Source organism: Crotalus tigris, unplaced genomic scaffold (assembly GCF_016545835.1).
Source record: "Crotalus tigris isolate CLP2741 ecotype Arizona unplaced genomic scaffold, ASM1654583v1 scf7180000017945.11477521024:1554073, whole genome shotgun sequence".
NCBI classification, from domain to species: domain Eukaryota; kingdom Metazoa; phylum Chordata; class Lepidosauria; order Squamata; family Viperidae; genus Crotalus; species Crotalus tigris.
Window position 1 is genome coordinate 796,653 of NW_024096737.1, and position 20,875 is coordinate 817,527.

The following is a 20,875-nucleotide window of genomic DNA, read 5'->3' on the forward strand; positions in this document are numbered from 1 at the left end:
TATGGACAAGAGAGACTGATAAGGAATGTGTTTATTGTGGATGGAATTTGTTACTGGTAAAGATTTAAATGTGTATAAGGGAATTCTAATGTTTTAAGTAATGTTCAAATTTGTGTTTTGGAGGGAGTTTGTAAAGAATGATGGATAATAACATAAGTATGATATGAAAAGGTTCAGAGTATATTATAATGTGTTTAATGATTGGGTTTATTATTATTATTATTATTATTATTATTATTATTATTATTATTATTTTTAAGAGAAGATAACTTGTTTAATTAAATGTACCTAGATTTGTTTAGGATTTATATGTCTTTTAAGTTTTTTTTTGATAGGAGAGAAGATTATGGATGAAGGTTTATATGTTTATTTTAGTGTTCTAGGATAAAGAAAGAGGGAGAGATTAGATTTTATATTATAGGTATAGATATTCAAAGAAAGTAATGTTTAAATTTGTGTTTTGGAGGGAGTTTATACAGAATGATGGATAATAATATAAGTATGATACTAGAAAATGTTTAGAGTATATTATAATGTGTTTAATGATTGCAATTATTATTTTTTAGAGAAGATAACCTATTTAATTTAATGTATTTAGATTTGTTTAGGATTTATATGTGTTTTAAGTTTTTCTTTTCTTTTTCTGAAAAATTTTAATTAAGCCTGTACTCAGCTCTGGGAAGGTTGGGGGAGGGTTTGGGAGGTTTGGGGAGGTGGGGGAGGGTATGGGAGGGTAGCATATAAGTCTAAGTGCTGTTGCTGCATTCCATAAATTAATCCATTTTAGTTACATTGATTCAAAAATTGTTTTTCTATGATGCACCATTTTGCCCAATTAAATGTTACAAAGTATCAAACAGACAGTAGAGTTTTATTATACCTATAGATTTGGTAGACTTTATGAACTGTCTTTACAAAATTGTAAAATGTTCTATCCAGGTTTTTTATCATGCATGCAAGAGAATCTGTCATCTGTCTGTCTGTCTGTCTTTCTGATGTAAGTGATGGGCTTTAAATTAATTTCTAAAACTTGAAGACACTGGAGAAGAATTTCAAAATTATTTTTACTAAGTATTGTTCATGGAGACGGACGGATATAGCTTCTATTCTGTATTATCTTCCATTTTTACAGTGTTTTTTTTTAAAAAAATAGCACTTAGGTGTGTCCAAATACAATAATACTTAAAGTTCAATTAGGAATTCATGCTGGTAGGAAGATTAAATATTCACTAAAAAACAACAACAGTCTTTCAAATAATGGCTGAAACTTCATTATTCAAATATATTTTTGAACTGCTATTTTCTGCCTCGCTTCACTGTAATTGCAAAATGTAATAGCAGCTGTAAATGTTTCAGGGCATAAAACGATAGAGAACTCCTAGGTTAAAGGACAATGCCTAAAATGCAATAAACAATTTTCCAATGTGTTTGCTTGTTTTCCTTCCACAGCACCCCTTTGCTGAAAATAGCTATAAGATAAGAGAATAAATCATATATTCTCAAGCTTCCTCATTCTCTGTAAGGACAATGGCACAGTTAGATCTACCTCTCTTACCATCTATAGCAGTTTCATACATTGGACAAATTTCACTGCTGCTGCATTTGATCTTTACAGGTTTGTTGTTCGTGGTTCCTCTTGCCGGAGGACCCAAACAACAGCAGGCTAACATGGCATTCCCACTTGCCTCATTGATCACTGGGGATGGAGAATCAGGATGAGATAAGGAACTACTTCACCAGAGCACCTGTAGAGAAAAAGCCGGCAGAGCTGAGGATAGAGTTAAGTGAATCATCAGCTAAGAGTTGTCACATTCCCACCAATGTTTTAAGCCAGGGTCCCCCAACCCCCGGTCAGTGGACCGGCACTGGGCCACGGCATGCAAGAAACTGGTCCACACAAACAAGCAAAGCCCCATCCGCGGGATGCAGGCAGTATATGAAACCACACCCCCTCTGGTCTGCAGAAAAAACTCTCTCCACAGAACTGGTTCCTGGTACTCAAAAGGTTGGTGACCTCTGCTGTAAGTCCAACCTTTCCTGAATCCTTTTGACCCTCATCTACTGCCAATTTAGCACTGAACATTAGTTGACTAGATTCTTGTGCATAAGCTTGAGCAATCAATCTTCTTGACTGCAACTTAATGTATGGTCCTGGTTTTCTTTGCACCTGACAACACCATAGTAAATGCTGCGGAACTTTCTTGTGATCGTTGTCTCTAAAACAGAAACTATGTTACCAGTTAATAAAGTCAAGTTTCCTAGCCTCCTGAAAATATTGTGGGGAAGCAGGGTGAGAATGCCAGTCTCTGATTAAGGATAATTGTTATATGGGGAGAGGCCTCAAGAATGCTATTTTTTAAATGATTTTACGTTGGGTGTGTCATGTGTGTTTAAAATATATAGCCTTTCTATGGTGGAATACTCAAAGAATTTTTAAAAGAAGGATAAAATTTACTCCACAATTGTTTTTGCTGGGTATTGTTTCTGATTGTGACAGTAGAGAAACTATATTAATGTTAAATTTAATTACAGCGGCTAGGTTGTTAGTAGGGCAATGTTGGAAGAAGGAATCTTTGCCTACTTTGCAAGAACGGTTTTTTAAAGTTTCCTACTTAGCGGAAATGGCAAAGATTTCGGCTTTCTTGAAAGATCAATCGCAAGAGAAGTACCTCTTGGTATGGAAAAGATGGATAAATTTTATACAATATAAATATGATATAAAAATATTATTTAGTTTTTGAATAATTTATATTTAAAGTTTAAGATTTTTTTTCTTTTTTTCCTCCTTTTTCTTGTTTCTTTTTTTTTCTCTTTTTGTTTTCTAAATATGGGTGTTAAAGTATTTTATAATTTGTTTAATTATTGTAATCAAATTTGTATATGATTTATTTGTGTTTAAAACTTTTTCTTTTAAATTTTAATTAAGCCTGTATTCAACTCTGGGAAGGTTGGGGGAGGGCTGGGGTGGGTTGGGAGGGTCTGGGGAAGGGAATTTTTTTTTTTTTTGTAAAATTTTAAAAATTTTCAATAAAATAATATATATATATATATAGCCTTTCATGGCAGATAACAAAAAATATTTTTAAAAATGTCATGGCTATCTATGGACTAATTGAAAATAGGAAAGTAAATGAAATGTAGTGGGCTAAAAAGAAATCTTTGCCATCTCAGCTAATGGACTGTACAGAAGCATTTTAAATGAGAGCAACAGCAAAATTATAAGCTTTTGCTGAAAAAAAAATCTACTTTGAATTCTTGGTTATGGTGACCTTTACAAAAGTCTCAGTATGAAATGTTGCAAAGTACTAAGAGATGGACGGAAGAGACAGAGACAGAGACAGAGAGAGAGAGAGAGAGAGAGAGAGAGAGAGAGAGAGAGAGAGAGAGAGAGAGAGAGAGAGAGAAATTTCACTTGTATCTAGATCCAAGCCCAATAGACTAAATAAAGGCCCCAAACCCCAAGACTTATCATGTTGAAAAAAAATGCAGTATTTACTCAGCTTCAATTATGTAGAAATAAATCCCATTAGCCTCAATGCAATTTTCTCCTAAAAGTATTTGGATGTTTTAAGCTTTTAAAACAACAATAACAACCCAGAAACTGCAAGTAATATAATCATGCAAGTAATATAATTAGTGCTTAATTAGAAACAGGAATTCATATAGAAAATGAATTCATTTTCAATAACATGAATCTTTATAGAAACCCAGTTCTAAAGAGCAGTCAGGAGGCTGAAGGGTTTTAGTGCAGCAAATGACTCATTTTTTTGACCTTGGATATATTTCCATGCTTTCAATTTCATTCCAACACAACCTAAAAATAAGTTTTCAGTGTACATATGCAGTAAACATAACCTTTAAAGAATTTAAAAAGCTAATTATTGCTCAGAATAAGGTGAAATTTAATCAAAATGTATGGTTTGCTATATTTTTAGTTTGTTTTTATGTCTCTGTTAGCTACTGTGAGTCATGTGTTTGAGACATATATAAATAAATAATATTATCAAAAGTATAGATAACTTTAGGGAGCCAACGTATCTAATTTTAGCGTAAGAAGACTTTTCCTTGCTTCACTCTTTAAAACAATAGCTCTGCATATACTCATGTTGCCTTATGAGGAGATAAATTGTCCTGAGAAGCAGTTACTGCATCAACTACTTCCAGTTGGCAGTATTTAGCTTTGCCTGACCAAGCTACTGGAATTGTTCTGACTACTGAAAAAAGCAATTCAGCATGACTTCTTTGCTTTGAGTAGAAGGCAAATACATTGCTCTCTGAAACTGCTTTGAACTGGGAGCTTTCATAGATGTTCATCAAAGCGCTAGAATGTTGTCATCACGGTGTTCTTTGGACATAAAAAACAGACTTACTATGCCTTAAATGATGACAATGGAAGTTGAATAATGCAAACAAAGAATAAAAAACAAATTGCTAATTTAAAATCTGAGCTTAGTGATACGTGTTCTCCAAGGGCACTAAGGAAAAGAAAAACAACACCCATCTATGCAAAACTGATACTTTTAAAAAAAGAAGAGGATAAACACCAATAATATAAGAATGTTTGATTTAAAAATGCCAACATGAAACTTTAATATCCATTAAGATTTCACATTAGCTTTCCTATAAAAATCCATCTGGCTAGTTTAACGCAGACATTCTTATTGCTATCATACCCAACAAGCATGCATAATTGTGCTTCCTTTTAAGTCAGCTGTTGTCTGCTGGCCCAATTCCAGCTTAAACCTTTTTTTTTTGCCTATATACAACATTATTTGATGTCTACAAAGCTGATTTATTTTAGCAAGAGTAGGCTGTGAACACAAATTCCCATTTTGCAGAGAGGTGTTTTTTTTAAAAAAAAACACTGTAAATCTGAACCTCATCAATTATAATAGAGGATAATCAGGAAGAGAGATTAGTTCTTAGCACATAAGCATATTATCCATTTACCATCTCACACTAGGACATTTATTTTACCAGAGAAAATGGCATATTGAAACATTTTAGGGTTTGGTTTATTGTATTTTATTATTTACCAGACTGAGGAGGGAGGCAACAAACTCTATTGCTCTCATGACAGTGGTAGAAGTCACCATCATGATGATAAACCTTGTCATAATGGAGAGGCTTAAAGGTCTCAATGAAGCTAAGTGTTGTTCTAATGGTATCATAGCTCCTGGTGGGGCCTTCCAAGCCAGACAAACATTTGATGATGATGATGATGATGATAGCTACACTGGGAAGTTATGCTGGAAGAGAAAGAGTGAACTACCTCAGTATTGCCTAATTACTGCAAACAGTTTTGTTCTGAGAAAACTTTCCCCTGGGTTGCATGAAAACTATGATGAAAGACATCTTGTATGAGTCACAGTGGCTTTGGAAAAAAATGTTTATTTTAAAAATCTTATCCATCATGCCCTAGAACAGGGGTCTTCAAACTTGGCCCTTTTATGACTTGTGGATTTCAACTCCCAGAATTCCTCAGCCAGCCTTCCTGGCTGAGGAATTCTGGGAGTTGAAGTCCACATGTCATAAAAGGGCCAAGTTTGAAGACCCCTGCCCTAGAAATACAGCTCATATGCCAGATCAGAACCCAAACTGATCTTTTTTTCCATTTATGTCATCATAATTGGATGTAGACATCTAGAAGTTCCATTCTAGGGAGCCACTTCAGAAAACAAAAGTGCCTTATACAGAAGAGGCTCCATGAAGGATGGTGCTATGCATCTAATGAAATGAGCTATAGCTTACAAAATCTGATGCATCTTAACAACGTTAATCTGCAAAAGTGCTCTCAGACCCCTTCTGATTTTTGGCTCCAACCAGTGGTGGGATTCAGCTGGTTCGCACCACATCAGTAGAACCGGTAAATTTTTTGTTGCCCAAGCCCAGAATGGACATCCACACAGAGAACTGGTTGTTCACATATTTGAATCCCACCACTGGCTACAACTACTGCTACTCCTGAGAATACAATGGACAGCCAAGAAAATAAATCAATGGCTTATTGAACAAATTAAACCAGTATTCTTGAGGAACAAATGATTAGACTCAAGTTATCCTATTTCAGATACCATATGTGAAGACCTAACCCTTTTGAAAAAAAGCTTTAATGCTGGGAAACATGAGCAGAAAGAGAAGAAGAGGACAATCAGCAACAAGTTATAGTGGCAATACATGTTGTTGGAAGACCTGAATGACAGTTTAGAGACAGATTGTCTTGGAGAATATCTATGTGAGTCAATACCAACTTAATGACACTATCTATCTATCTATCTATCTATCTATCTATCTATCTATCTATCTATCTATCATCTATCTATCTCTTCTTCTACAATACCTACTAAATAAAAATTTGGCAAGGTAAAGGTAAATGAGTACTTGTTAATTTTACTCTGCTAGTTATTGCCTACTACAAGGAGCTACTACTACTACTACTACTACTACTACTATCTACTCACCCCATCACATGGCGCTCAGGTCTCAAATCTGGGCTACCGGCTTTCCAGCTGACAAACCCAGCATCTTAACCACTGAGTCACTGCACTGCCCAAAAGGAAAAGTTGACCACATTAATTTAAAACTATACAGGGGCAAAACCAAAATATAGGTGTCCAACACAGATTATAAACCATTTGGATGAAAAAAGACATTCCAAAAGATCTATTATTTTAGTCCATAGACAATGGAAGAGTTTTGAGAGGATATGATTGCACGTATGTAAACTGGAAAAGGACACTTTAAAAAAAAAAAAGACATAACTTTTAAAAATCCTTTTGTCAGAGCTGATAAGTTTAAAGTCATATTAAGCTTCTCTACATTTTAGCTTGATTTATAAATGTTGGGATTCTGAGGTATAGATAGAGACTCCGGTAGGAGCTGTATCCTCATTCTGGTGGCATTTATATTGATTTTACCACCAAATTGTTGCAACCCGATAGCTGATGAATAGCTGAAAACACATTCAGTTAACTCCCTGAGCTTTCCTTCTTAAATTTTTAAATCTTTTTGCTATTTAACATCCACCTTGCTATCATAGTCAGTGTGAAAAGCAAGCATATACATTAGTGGACTTCCAGAAGAAAAAAATTCGTAAAATTAACTACTGATAGAACTGGACTTAAACAGCATATCACTCTTTTTCTTTTTTCCCTTCTTTTTCTTCTGTTTCACTTCTGATTTGTATTTCAGTCAGTGTCATTAAATGGTTTCATTCATATCAGGTACACTGGCATTTGCTCTACTTCTTCCCCTAGTGAAATGGGAAAGATTTACAATTGTTCTTCTCTGGGGAAGTTCTTAATCAAAGACTCTTTCCATGAGATAACAGACAGGAATTCACTTGGCTGTAAACAAGCAAGCTAGAAAAACTGAAAGAGAACATATAAAATATGCTGGTCATCTACACTTTTAGCACCATACCTGCTTACACAAGCTGAAATCTTTCATGCCTGCTTGCAAAGAGCTGAAATCCTTTGGCAGGGAGCCTCCAGAGATGACAGAGAACCAAAGTGCAAGCAGGATTTTCAAGCCCTGAGTGGAGAGGCAAGTAAGGAGTCATCAGAGGCTTGGATTTCAGCAGGAACTATTTTCAGCTCCTGAGAAGAGAGGTAGCAGAGTAAGGTAAGGAGTGTCAAATAGCTCGGAGGAATTGAGGGACCCAAGGAGGCACAAAATGGACTTCACACAGTCATTGTTTTTTTTTTCCAGTCAGGAGTTGAAAATTCTGCTTGGATTTCAACAGAGAGGATTTGAATGGAAAGACACTTGCATGCAGCCTGTGAACCTCTCTAGGTCTCCCTTATCCCTCTAAGGCAGTCCATGTTCCTTATCTGGGATTCTGCCTGTTTAACAATCCACAAAATGCACCTGGAAATGCTGAGATTATGGATATTGAGCAGTCACATGACATGTCATTAAACAATTGTTTTGCTCAGTGACCAAGATTCTGGTCCCAACTGCAGTTGTAAGTTGAGGATTACCTGTAGTTGCTTCTTGGCTAAATATTCACACTTCTCTGTTCTTTCATTCATGTTTGATTCTCTAGCATAGAATGGCCATATCTTTTGGTCACAAAGGTGGTTGCTGTGCCCCAGTCCTGGCCTCCCTGTTCACATCTATAGATTTTTCCTTTGTGATTCTGAAGACTGATGTAGACCGCAATTAAAGGAGAATATTTGTGGCTCAGAATTGAAATGCAGGGTCCTTAGTGCTCTCTGAGTTTGGTTGTTTTCTTGTAGACATTTCATTACCTAAACTAGGTAACATCATCAGTAAATCGATCTTTTATCGTTCTAATACACAAAGGGGATAGGAAAGATTCAGCTAAATTCTAGCTCAACAACTTGCTAAGTCTAATAAGCAAATATTCACCTCAGTGAAGAGGATTGCCTGGTACAGGATAATATTTTAGTTTTTCATTTTCAAGGAAGGAGGGGATTGGTGCTTAATCAGTGTTTTTTTTTCCTTCTCTTTTATTTTTTTCTTTTCGTTACGTTCTAACAGGAAAAAAAATATATCCAGTTTCCACGAGGGATCCTCTGTGTTGGCCTTTCCCAGCACAGAGAACAACACTATTTTTACCATATTCCCAGACCACAACTCTTCAAGAAATTGGCTGCTCCTTATTGATCAATGTTTTTGATGATTATGACATTCTATGAAAACAATGCATTTCAGGTTTGTTGAAGGAATCTTTCTCCTATAATTCCTGCTCACAAAGGAATGAAACAATACTGTGGTGCTCTATTTCATAAATTGTATATTAATTTGTTGGCCCCAGTTTAAATGAAATCTGAATTTCACCTCCCTGCCTCCCTCCAATGTATATACTGTATTATTTTCTGAATATTTTTTGTCCTGTCTTCAACCTTCCCTTTTGGGGAAGGATGTTCAGAAGATGTTTACTCTGAAACTTCAAAGATTCCTGGATGAAACTGATTTTTTTCCCGTTTCCTGTCACTATGGGGCTAAAACTTTACTGGGTTCTGGATTTGGATTCTTATTTTTGTAAGCTACCATGAAAATTGGGCAGCCATATAATTTTTATAAATATATAAATAAATAATCAAATGTATACATCTACCCATTTATTCCAAAAGGGACTCTGTCTGGTGTACAATAAGGTTAAACCATAAACAATAACTATTAAGCAATAGATCTATTGCAGTAATTTTCTGCTTAATACAAGTACTTCTGTAAACACTCTTGAATTTATCAAATACTTATCAAAGGGTTGTGTTCCATCCATAAATTGCAGTATCTGTTTTATTTTTCTTTAATCAGTATCCTCCACTCTTGAATAAGAGAGACCAGGACTACACTATCTTCTACGGAAGATTCATTAAGATATTTGGGGAGTATCCCTCAAATATCATATCTCTGCACAGTGATGGTTTTGTTTTTTTCAAACCATATGATTCACAAGGACTTCTATTGTTGCATCATATAGCTTTCTTATAACAGAATAGCGCAACATGTTTTCATTCCCTAGGAGAATAAAAACCACAGTATTTGTGAACAAGCACAATTTGATAGCTACAGACTAAAATCAGTTTATATAATAAAAGGAGGTCTCATTATGTAGTAGGACTAATTTGAATTATTATCTGTTGTTCCTGATGGTACTACGAAATACATGCAGTGGTATTTTAGAAGAACAATGTAATGCTCTCATCAAAGTAGTATTAGAGTTCATTAACTATCCTATTTATTATTGAAGAAATGCATTGAGAGCTTGGTTGTTTGACTATCATGCAAGATCTCTATTTATTTGTATTTCAGTGTTTCGCTGCATGATTATCAACTTCTGACTATATTGTAAGACAAGAGAAATGATCTTAAAATACACTGTCACATCCACATTTTCTTTTTCTCATTGTGTGCACATACATACATGTTTGTGTCTGTATGCTTAGGAATACTATGTCTGGGTTGCAAAACCTGGATATCTACCACATATCAGCAAAGAGAAATGGAAAAAAAAAAAAAAAAACTTTTTGAGAGCATCTTATGGCCTTTGAGAGACCTAATGTAGCTCTGGTGTAGATCCATTCTTTAAGAGTATAGACTGAAAGCTCTGCACAAGGATTTTTATTCTTACACACAAGTATCTTTATCCCAGGCTTTTGATATTCACTTCATTTATCATTACTATTTTTTTGCTTCCAGCGGAAGAAGGATATTAAACAGGTTTGTTCAAGGTAAAACATTTAAAAAATTAGGACTATGTCCTCTCATAGTTGTGGTTGTTGACCCTAGCAAGTGGGTGAGTGTAGGAGTGTTGTATAAAAAATTGTGTCAGAAAAGAACATGTTCTTGAATATGTACTCCTACAGTATAACATTAAACCTGTTAAAGTTTTTCTTTGCTCACTTTTTTCCTTTCTTTTTACCAGCTTTATGTTTATGAAAGTAAAAACATTTGAAAATGTTTTTATATGCAAGTATAATTGCTTTTTGGTTATATTAATTGGGTAGAATTTGTGACTTTAACAGATGTTGAGTTAAATTGTTGATTGTAAGGTAGAACAGCCGATGATTAAGGCATATTAAATCCACAGTGCATGTTTTTAATAAAAAAATAAATGAGTGATAACGGCAGGTGTGTTTTCATAATAAAAAGGTAAAAAGAATTAAATCTTGAAGGGCTAATTATGAGAGGCTGGGATATAAAGAATTAAGGAAAATGATAGCATGGAAGGAGTGTTTAAGAGAACTCATACAGTTGTTCATAATAATGTAGCTAGCATACATGAAAGCTTTTTTATAGCTAGATTAGATTACATAGATCAGTGGTTCTCAACCTAATGCCGCAACCCCATAATACAGTTCCCCATGTTGTGGTGACCCCCAACCACTTATACATCACCGGGTGCCAGGGGCATGGCCAAAGAAAAGGGGGAAAAAATGGCAGACAGCCTTGTTTGGCGACCCTCGTGAAATGGTCGTTCGACCCCAAATGGGGTCCCAACCCACAAGTTGAGAACCACTGACATAGATGATAGATGATGGATAGATAGATAGATAGATAGATAGATAGATAGATAGATAGATAGACAGAGACAGATGAGATAAGATAAGGTAGGGTAAGATAAGGTGGGGTAAGAAAAGACAAGACAAAGGTCACTCTTTTGAAGTCAGCAAAGTCCACATTATGTATAGAGAAGACCATTGGTTTGAAAGAAGGGTAAAAAAGGCCATTTAGGTTAACATTGAGCAGCTCTCTCTCTCAACAGAGGGGGAGGGATAAGACACCTATCTATCTCCTGTCTTACAACGCAGTCCATTCAGCAGTTCCAATAAGATTTCACCTCCATTTTCACTGATACAGGTGACTCTGAGGGCACAGGTAAATTCCCAAGTAGCCTCAAGAACTCTCAGGGAGAGTCCCAACAACCAGATGATTGCAAAGAAACATGATCCTTCCAACTCCTCCCCCCACCCTATCTTGTCAGAATCAATCCTTCTATCACCCTCACTCTCCTGCCAAAACTGAAGCTTCTTGGATGAGAAGCGAAGCATCTTCCTCAAAGAAAAAAACAGTCCTATTGTCTTTTTTTACCCTTAAAAGTATTTTATTAATTTTCTATTATTATAATTCATTAGTGCTTATATACATTTCTGGGGGAATTGTTAGAATTCCAAAGGTCTTCTTCTGTAGTAACATTGGTATTAGTTATGCAGAGTCAGGTTCTAAATCCAAATCTTTAACATTATGAACTGTAAATCCTAACCACACTGTCACAAGCAAGCTTCTTAATGCACAGGAGAGACTAGTTCTAAGTTAACATGCATTTACAGGCTTGCTCTGTAAATGTTTTGTGGTACCTTTTTATCTACATATATATCAACAAGGACAGGATAGGATGTTCTGAAAATTCATTTAGTATAGGGGAGAACTGGCCTTGCTACCTAATCCTCATTTAGAATTCAGTTTTAGTTTGGTTGAATTAAGAAACATTCCTTGAATGAGAGAATAAGAAAAGGTATAGGTCTCAGTGTGTTTTCTCCTAAAGGTGTTGCTTTATGGAACTCTTAGATGTTAGCTTGAATTCCTAGCCAATATTCTCCAAAATAACTGCACACCAATTCATCCTAATCTTATATGGGGAATCTGGAAAGATGTCAGCAATAACAGTCTCAATATATGTATCTGTGTAAACTTTCCCATCTGTTTAACATATAACATATGCTTTATTTATATTATTTATATTTATTCTACATCTCTGTCTCATGTTTTTGCATACTATTAAAAGCTTATTTATATAATGCATATATTTATATCTCTGCCATTTCCCTAATCATGCAAGTGACATTAACATCTTACTAATGATGGCATCCAACAAACTTTATCTTATATAATGAAATAATTGTGTTTCTGCCAATCTTTTGCAGTGGCTGAAATTCTAAACACAACATTTCTGGAATGTCCAAGGTTGAAAAAAAAAGCTGAAAATGGGTACTGAATCAGGAATGGTCCCTTGGGTGAATTTACCATGGAATGTAAACTTAACTGAGATAATTTCACTTCTCTTTCAGTGGACTGAAGCTTCCCAGGAGCTATATGAAAGAAGCACGAAAAGGCTAATTAGTCTCTGATCTAAAACTCCTGCAGAGCTACTTTATTTTTTAAAAAAGGTTACTAGATCAGCCTTATTCTTAGGCAAAATGATGCAAATCCTTCAGGCAGTTGATGTTGCATGTCATGGAAAAATAGCAAATCCTGTCATGGAAAAATAGCAAATCCTGCCAATATAATACAGGTTGTCATTCAGCAGGTTTAATGAGGAATAAAGAGATGCAATTGATGTTTCCCTTTAAAGAACAAAATGTCATAGGCTGGCCTTGTGCTGTGAGATTGCTGAGTCTCAGGATCATAATAGCATCATGATTTGCATCATAATTTGCATCTCTCCTGTTTTGTTTATTTGTTTTTGATGACTTATGCAAACAACCAAAGGAATAAAATGTCCAAGACTATGGTGATGTTATCCATTCAATCATGTCTGATTCTTGGCAACTCTATGGGCCACATTTTCTGATTTGTACAGCTTCTTTCCTATGTTTCCACTGTTTTATGCTGGCAGTGTCTAGCCACTGTGTTGTTGGGTTTTTTTTTGATGGCTTTGTTTCCTTTTACTGCTTACCATTCCAAGCATAACTATCTTTTCCAGTGAGTTTGATTGCATGACATGACTGAAATAAGTAAGGTAGAATTTTGTGATTTTTGCCTTCCAGTGATATGCCTGATTTTATATGCACCAGTGCTTACTTGTCTGTCACCTTTGCTGTCCAAAAAATGTGCAGGAGCCTTTTCCAACATTACAAGTCAAATGTGTTGATTTTCTTCCTGTCTAGTTTTTTTCATGCTTCAGCTTTTGCAGCCATAGGTAGCTGTTCTATCCTTACTCTGTGTGCAGCTTGACATGCAGCTAAACCCACTTATCCTCCAATAAAGCAGATTGTGTTCGTAGATCTGGATGCTTTATTAAGGGAACCGGATGGGTGAAACTGGGAAAAATAGAAATACATAGAATAAGAATCCAAATACAAAATAACCAATGCTGAATTGCTGGTGAGCATTTAACAAATTAACAAATATAGATAAATCTAGATCTCACCACTGATGCTCTGCCTATGGGATGTAGGTTTTTATCCTCAGATGACCATGTGCCACGGATTACAGTGGATTCTTCCTGGTGCTTCTGTTTCCTTCTGAATGCTAAAGGAAATGGAGTCTAGCTTCCCAGGATGCACTTGTTTTTGGAGTGAGGGTTGCTGGGAAGATGACTCTTAAAGGGCTGACTCAGCTTCCAAACAATACAAATTGGTATTTGGCCTCATCCATTAGATGGTGCCAGAGAGCAACAACAGTATACAAATTATATCTGGCATTTATATATCCTGCATGGGGTCATTAGCTTGGTCTTTTTGACATTCAAAAAAAGGCACAATTTCTTGCTTTTTTCCTTTGATTCTTTTAGTCAAGAGACAAGAGTTGTGTCATCAGCCTATTGAACATTGTTGATGTTCCTTTCTCCAATCTACATTCTGATTTTTGATTCATCAAGTTCCAGCGTCCTCATTATCATTTCAGCTTACAGGTTGAATAAGAAAGGTGCAATCTCACCACACTCTTTTCTCTATCTTGACTAATCAGTGTCTCCTCAACATGTTTGCAGAGTGGCTTCCTGTTGTGTACAGTGACTGCACCAACTTGACCAGATGTGTTAGCACCCAAAGGACATCTATTGTTCTCCACAGAATTGAAACCTTTCTTGTAGCCAATAAAGCATATGTAAATATGTATCAACATATATTTTGATATTTATGAGATTTTTTTCATGATCCAGTATAGATTTGCAATATGGCCATGAGTGTCATGACCCTTTCTGAAGCCATATTGAACATCTTGTAATTCCCTTTCAATGGTCAGCAGCAGATGTTGTATGACCTTAAGGATCATCTTGCTTGGCTTGAGGAATGAGGGCAATTGAGCAGTAATTGGAGCACTCCTTAGGGTCACTCTGTTTTTTGGCAATCAGTTGAATACTGATTATGTTCAAATCTGTGATCATATATTCATTTCTGGTACAAGACTGAGATGGGTGGTAGAGGCCTCAGCAATTCCAAGGGAATGGTGTCAATACCTGGACCTTGTTGTCTGGCAGTTGGCTCATTGCTCACACAAACTTCTTCCTGAAGGATTTGGTGGTTTTATTTCTGCTTCCCTTTCCACATTATGCTAAGGAGGCTGGGCCTCTTTGTGGCTGGCATACTGCTCTTCTGTATATTCTCACCGTCATTTTTGATACCTTATTGGTCAGACAGTTTTTTCCCCTGATTGGTTTTGATGATGCTTTTATGAACAATCAATGATGTACAAATCCTTTTGACTTGCACAAATGCATTCCTGGTGTGGCCGTCCGTACAGTCTTCTTGTACCATTTCCTTGCTGCTCTTTTAAAACTTGCATTCACTGTCCTTATGTCCTCCGATTTGCTTGCTGTTTCAGCCACTTTTCTTCCTTCAGCTATTCTAATAGTTTCATCTCAAAGCCACTTCCACTTTTTATCTGACTTCTTGTATGATATGTGTTCACCTGCTGTTTCAGTGATGGTCGATTGGATTTTTTGGTACACTTTGTTGAGGATCTTCTCAGCAGTGTCCAGCAGTTCAAATACATTTTTTCATGTATTTGCATATGTGGAAGTGATGTAGGACAAACTTCTTTGGTAGTGCTGTCTTTTTGATGTTGCATGATTTGATTCTGATCTTGGCCACTAGCAATTCACAAATGGAACCCTAATATATCTTGAAAGGGAAGATTTAATTGGACCATAGATGGTTATATAGGATATAGTTGATTAGATTACAGTGTGGGTTATTTGGTGAGATCCAAGTGTATAAGCCATTTGAACAAGGATTCATGGTTCAAAATCAATTTTTATGTCAAAATTGAACTAAACAATCACCAGTATCATTCCTCTCCCATGTTCAAACCTGCCAGTGATGTCTGTTTCTGCTTAACTAGCAACGTCTGCATTGAAATCACTCAGAATGTAAACAATGCCTTTTTTGGCACTTGCTTCAGAGGTGGTTTTTTTTTTTTTTTAATGCTGGCATAGAAACCATTCACTTCGGATCTTACCTCAGCCCTCTCCATTTACCCAAGGTTGGCTGTGAGTCAAAGAAGTATAAATTAAAATACATAAAAATGATTTATGTTTCAAAATGCTCAAAAAGGAAACGCTGTTAACCACGAAAGTTCACTAATTTTTAATAATTCACAGTATATAATGTATTTTAGCACAGTTTCTCAGCATTTATGTTTTATTATGACATTCTTCCCCCCTCACTAAATTGATACTCAGCATTATACTGCATTATTATTAGTTTAATGCTTGCATTTAAGTGGAGCCAAGCACTAAATAATTTCCTCTCTTTTGCTTCACATTAATTGAAAATTTGAATGGTGTCATGGCAAAACAGTAGATAAGAAAAGTTCCCCCCTTTTAAATAATAGACGGGAGCTTTTTTCAAAGCCATAAAACAGGATTTTTGGAAATAATTTCTTTGAATAGCTATATCGAAAAAGAAGTCAACAAGTACAATGTGTGAAAAGTTCAGAAAAGATCTTATGAAGTCTTTCAGAGAACCAAGAATTGGAAAGGAAGAATAATGTACTTGTATTTCAAGAGAACTTAACTATTAAAAATAATGATAATTAATCTGACAGCCTGCCTTAAGATGAAATATTAACAGTTATACTCAGAAGACATTAGAAGCTGTTTACAAATAATACATAATGGCTGACAGTTTGAGAAAATCTTTGCCTTCCTGAACATCACACCTTATTGCTTCACAGAAGGAGCTTTCCCAACATGTACCTATCAGATGTGCTGCATTACAATTCCCCTCATCCCCACAGAGCACATTCAGGTAGGTAGCCATATGAATTGTTACCAGTACATTGTGGAGGGGGCAAATATTCAGGAAAGATTCACGAAAAGAATCTATTTTATTTTCTTATTAGTTCGAAAATGGGAGTTAAATCTGAACAAGTTTCAATTGGTTAGACCAGTGTTTCCAGGGGAATTCTGGAATCTGAAGTCCACATAGCCCCAAGTTGTCAAATTTGAGTAACATTGGATTATATTTCTACTCTCAATCACTATGTTTTGTTGCAGCTTTGTTACAGCCCTTCAAACAGTGTTAAAACTGTAGGGCACCTATATATAAAGGTGAAAATAATACTAACACCATATTTGACAATTTGATTTATTACCAGAATTCTGAGTGGTAATAATATAAATAATAAATGTCTTTTATTTATTAATAACTATTGGTTTCACTATAAAAATAGAGCAGTAATACTTTTAAGTGTTGTAATTTTAATTTTATTCTGTTTATTCGTTTAGAGGGAAATGATAGAACCAATTCATTGGTCAGATATTAAATTTCTGTTTTGTGCATAAAAAATTCATAAATATGAATTGAAGTATTAATACCACTTTACAATGCCTTGGTAAGGCCACTGGAATACTGAATCTAGTTTTGGTCACCACGATGAGACACTAGAAAGAGTACAAAGAAGAGCAACAAAGATGATTAGGGGACTGGAGGCTAAAACATATAATGAACGGTTGCTAGAATTGGGTATATCTAGTTTAATGAAGAGAAGGATGAGGGGGGACATGATAGCAATGTTCCAATATCTCAGGGGCTACCACAAAGAAGAGGGAGTCAAGCTATTCTCCAAAGCGCCTGAAGACAGGACAAGAAGCAACAGATGGAAACTAATCAAGGAGAGAAGCAACCTAGAACTAAGGAGAAACTTCTTGACAGTTAGAACAATTAACCAGTGGAACAACCTGCCTCCAGAAGTGGTGAATGCTCCAACACTGGAAGTTTTTAAGAAGAGACTGGACAGCCATTTGTCCAACATGGTATAGGGTTTCCTGCCTGAGCAGGGGGTTGGACTAGATGACCTCCAAGGTCCCTTCCAATTTGTTGTTGTTGTTGTTGTTGTTGTTATTATTATTATTATTATTGATCATCGCACAGTCAGCCAGATGTTCAGACTGGATTTGGCATTTTGTCTACCTATCGAGTCCTTACCCAGGACCTGGGATAGGCAGATGGGGATGTTTGATGGTATTGCAGGTGTCATCGCAGGATGGAAGCAGTTCCTAATAAGGCCGCCTTTTGCAATTGACTAATAGCGAATTTGTCAATGCCAATTGTGTTCAAGTGGTGCTCCAGTTGTTTTGGTATTGCACCCAAGGAGCCTATGACTATTGGTACTACCCTTGCTTGCTTTTGCCACAGTCTTTCTATTTCTATTTGTAGTCTTTGTATTTTGTTATCTTCTCCAGTTCTTTCTCGTCTATTCTGCTGTCTCCAGGCACTGCCACATCCACTATCCAGACTTTTTTGTCTTTCTTATCGACAATTGTTAAGTCTGGGGTGTTATGTTGCAGGTGCTTGTCTGTTTGAATTCTGAAGTCCCAGAGCAGTTTAATTTTATCATTTTCTATGACTTTCTCTATTTTATGATCCCACCAGTTTTTGCTTACAGGCAAATGATATTTTTTGCAGATCTTCCAATGCACCATTGTTGCTACTTTGTCATGCCGTTGCTTGTAATCAGTCTGTGCAATCTTCTTGCAACAGCTTACCAAGTGGTCCACTGTTTCTTCAGCTTCTTTGCATAGGCGGCACTTACTGTCTGTTGCTGTCTTCTCAATTTTGACTTTGTATGCATTTGTCCTTAAGGCTTGGTCTTGTGCAGCCAGAATTAGTCCCTCGGTCTCTTTCTTCAATTTTCCTGCTCTTAGCCATTGCCAGGTTTTGTTATTATCTGCTTTCCCAGCTATTTTTTTAATGTATTGGCCATGCAGTGCTTTGTCTTCCCATGCCTCTATTCTGTTCTTCATTTGGTCTTTCTTGTAGGCCAGTTTGGTCTCTCCAGTAGTCAGTAAGCCTTCCTGATATACTAATTTCAGTGCATCTTCATCATTGTTCTTCAGATATTCTTCCAAAGCCATTTTTTCTTCTTCAACCATCTGATGTACTTGTAGCATTCCACGCCCACCTATTTGCCTTGGTAGATAAAGTCTATCAATGTCACTGCGTGGATGAAGGGCATGATTCATTGTCATTATTTTTCTGGTCTGCCTATCCATTGCTTTTAGTTCTGCTTGAGTCCAGTCCACTATTCCAGCTGTGTACCTAATGACTGGGATTAGTGTACCTAATGACTGGGATATTATTATTATTATTATTATTATTATTATTATTATTATTATTATTATTATTATTATTATTATTATTATTATTATGTATGGTTTGGAAAGTCACACTGGTGTGTGTGTGTGTGAACAGACCACTTTATTGGTAATATAGCCAGCATCCATTTTGGTTCTTCAGAATTTTTTCCCCTTTGGATGTATTAACCCCTCTTGAACAACTGCATTTCTTGTTACAATTAACTCATCTTTTCTCAGAAGCACACTGAAGGGTTTATTGAAGAGAAATTTCCACATTTGCACTGAATTTCTGTTTAGATTAAATCCAAACACAACATACCACATTGGTGAATCTGCAAATGCTTTCTTGGTCCTTTAGAAATGATGAACTTCTAGCTTTTGTTATCCATTAAATTTCACCTAGATTACAAGCATATTTTCAAGTAAAAATATTGATCATAAATTGAGACTGATGGCAGGAGCCTCCTTACATATATTTGGCTTCTATTGCATATTATCACCTGCTGGTATAGATGTAAAAGAGAAATGAGAGCAGTAATCAATACTAGGAAGAGTAGCAGTTAATACCTTTAGTTGGAGCTCTTAGCTAAAATACAAAAAAGAAAAATACTTCAGATGTATGTACATTTCTTGGCATGCCTTGGACTAGTAGCAAGCAGATCATCCTGTGCTTGGTCTCTATTATCTCTATTACCTTCAAACTTTTTTATTCATCTATTTGTTCTGCCTTTGGCCAGCGAGGAGGAGGAGGAGGAGGAGGAGGAGGAGGAAGGCAATAATTTATTTATTAGATATATATTCTGTTTTTTGTTCATGTGTTATGTACATAGTAGTCCCTCCTTCCATTCCCCTTCCCCCCATAACTTTAAGCTTATAAATTAAATGGGACTGAGAAAGAGTGACCAGCCCAAAATCACTCTGTGAGCTTCTGCCATCTTTTTAGGGGATGATTTAGAACAGAGGTGTCAAACTGCCAGCCCATGGGCCAGATGCATCATAGTGAAACTGCACCCTCCCCTATTGCCAGCAATGAAAAAAAAAGTTGCAATATATCGCGATACATCACATGACGTTGCGAGTTTGACATCCTTGATCTAGAATCTGATTTTCCTTGCTGACAAGCCAGTACCATAACCATTACATCGCATTATTTCTCAAGCATCATGTTCATACAGTATTGATGCCCATTGTTGTCATTGTCACCACCACCACCACCACCACCACCACCAAAGGAATATAATTAAATTTGCTTTTGAAAATATTTTCTTTGAAAACTCACTTTTCTGAATGTATTACATTTCAAGGTATTTGAAAGCATTTTATCAAAGCATTCATGGAATATGGAGAAGTGCAAAATCCAAACAATACTTTGAGCTTGTCATTTGGTTGGATAGAGTTGTTATTTGTAAAACACATATTCCCCAAAATTCATTTTTTCTATGGATCATGCACAGAAAAATCTCTGAATTTTTGGCTAAATAAACAACATCAGGAAAATAAATGGGGAAAAAAATAACTTTTTTTATTATCATTTATTTTTTCACTTATATTGCTAAGTTTTTCTGAAAATCCTGTAACTATATTAATTAAGGAAAAAAATTGGTTTGGGGAAAATTTTAGCAAGGGGCCTAACATCAAAACTGGAAGGAAGGGTGGACACCTTGGGCAATTTCAATTTCTGCAGATTTCTTTAATGAGAAAAGTCCTGGGGTAAAGGTAACTCTGTCAATTAACAAAAAATGATGAAAAATACAATGGCAAGCTTGATGTAATATAGCCCAAAGCTAGCACTATGCACATGCAAAATAAAATATTATGTTATGAATTTGACATAAAGAATAATGTTTGAGTCATAATAAATGGATATTCCTGGGACTAAAGTTATTTTTTGTTTCTTTTTTTAAAGTGGCCAGCAACCTATTAGAGATTACAATATTACATGTTTTAAATCCTATTTTATGATTGAGAAGTATTACTTTTTTACATTAATTTCATGGGGTTTTAAACATGTAGTTCTTTAGTGTTTTAGAGAAAGGCAAAGAAAGGACAAAAGCAAACGGGTGTTTATGTTTGAGGTGGTATAGTATTTATTTATTAAGCCAT

General features: G+C 35.7%; 1 long non-coding RNA gene across 1 annotated transcript; it reads right to left on the reverse strand.

Annotated features, from left to right (window-relative positions):
- Positions 1 to 11,553: 11,553 nt before the first annotated feature.
- LOC120308730 lies at positions 11,554 to 13,718 on the reverse strand. Its single transcript, XR_005556913.1, has 2 exons — positions 13,622 to 13,718; positions 11,554 to 13,511 (listed from the first exon to the last, which is right to left on the reverse strand). It is a non-coding gene; the product is annotated as an uncharacterized LOC120308730 (long non-coding RNA).
- Between the last annotated feature and the right edge of the window lie 7,157 nt (positions 13,719 to 20,875).